Raw genomic sequence first — 2,076 nt, forward strand, 5'->3', positions numbered from 1 at the left:
CTAAACTTAGTGTAGTTGAGATGAGAATACTAAGAGGACTGTGTGGCAAGACCAGAGGAGATAGAGTAAAGAATGATTGTATTATAAAAGAGTTGGGGTTGCACCAATACATGACAAGCTCCGCGAGAACCCATTGAGATGGTATGACCATGTGCAACAGAGACCTATTGATGCCTCAGTAAGGAAAATTGAGCAGATCTTTTAGAGGAAGCCAAAAGAGGTAGGGGCTAGCCTAAAATGACCATTAATAATGAAGTAGTGAAAAAAGACATGCATATGGTAGGGCTTGATTCTAGTATGAGCATAGATAGAGTTTTTTGGAGGAAAAGGACCCAAGTAGCCGACCCCATGTAAGGGATGTTCCTGTGAAGCATTTTTTATTTCTGTCTCATCTCTTCTCTTAGCCCCCTTTTACTTCTTTTTTCTTATTTTTTTTATTTATTTATTTTTCTTTTTCTATATCGGATTCATGTAGTCGACCCCATGTAATTGGAATAAGATTATACTTGTTGTTGTTGTTGTTGTTGTTGTTGTCACTACAAAAGGTAAAAAGGAAAGTAGAATGTCTGGTTTACTACTTTGCTGCCCCATTTTGTTGGAGATCATAAGCCTTATTTTCTTCTTCATTAATAAAAGAGATGATGAAGTACTTGCCCATCCCCATGGATGACTTGAAGGCTAGGAGATCTTGTTACCATCGTACATCTCTGCCATAGGAACCCACAACATTGTCTGCCTTGCCTGCTGGAGTTCAGTCTAGTTCTTTTGAGTAAGGGAGAGAAAGTATTGTATCCCAACATTTGTGTGAATATCAAGATCAAGAATTTCTTTGTGGAGAAGCGGAATAAAAATGGACTTGTCAGGGAGAGGGTTCAATACCCAATTTGATAACCTGGTAACCTAGCATCTTCACCCATTAGTCATCTTCTTCATCCTCTCCCTTCTTCAAGTTTCTTGGAAGAGAACAGGCTTGGCCAGTTGGCCCCGCATTGACAAAAAGACATGTCTTCCGTGAGATGCATGTAGATTGGTGTGACGATGGGCATTCTAGTAAATACACATATGATGTATTAGGACTACTAACACCTCTACAGCCTACACTGCTATACCTGTCTCGCCGGTCAAGGACATGGTCTTCCCGTCGTCCGGTTCGAACTTCGAAGAGTTCTCACTTTAAAATCCGAATGAGGCCGGAAACCCAAAAAGATGAGATGCTTTCTGGAATTTAGGTGGGGCCCACATGACTTTGGGAAAAAAAATGTAAAACTGAAAGAATTGTGTGGCTTTTACAATTTCCTTGAATCTTAATTAATTCCTCATTTATTATCAACAAATCTCAAAATAAAAAGGTTTGACTTGTTAGACTTTGGACTTGAGTAGGACCAGAGCGGTGGGAAAGTGGTGACTAAGTCGGAGAATATTCATCTTCATCCGGTGAGAATTGAGTCACGGCCGATCTAATCTCGTAAAAAAGGTTCTCACTTGGAATAAGTTCGCCTGAGCTGAGGAACCTGTCTGTACTCTGTAACCATGACTTATGGAAATTAATTAGGAAGAGTTCATAAGTTATAACCTGATTGTTAGTGACTGAATGGAGACGACTTCCTCCACCTGGGCATGCATTTGGTGCAGAGAGAGAGAGAGAGAGAGAGAGAGAATCCCCAATTTCCCGTAGTATGAGAATCTAATGCTGCCGGCACCTCTACAGTCTATGGTGGTGTGTGTCGGTGCAGGATTGCGGACAATCTGAGATCAACCAAAGAGACCCACCAAGGACGAATTGCCCATGTGATTTTATACTCTCCATACTGGAAATAGAAACAGGAAGAGAATCTGTCGTTTTCCCTGGAGGGAAAGGTTCCATTTCCCATACACCACAACCACGTACGTACATCACAAGTTTTTGGTGAAGTTTTCGGTAAAAGACGGTACAATTTATGCAGCCTCTGTTGGTAGAGTAGGCGTCCAGTTACATATTTCTTCTCTCTACTCCCTTTTTTTATCATCCCCCTTTTCTCTTGTGTGTGTAAGAATACAGTCTCCTTGAGCAATTCTATAGAATGTAAATCACAAAAA

The sequence above is a fragment of the Macadamia integrifolia genome, chromosome 7 (assembly GCF_013358625.1).
Source record: "Macadamia integrifolia cultivar HAES 741 chromosome 7, SCU_Mint_v3, whole genome shotgun sequence".
Classification (NCBI taxonomy): Eukaryota; Viridiplantae; Streptophyta; class Magnoliopsida; order Proteales; family Proteaceae; genus Macadamia; species Macadamia integrifolia.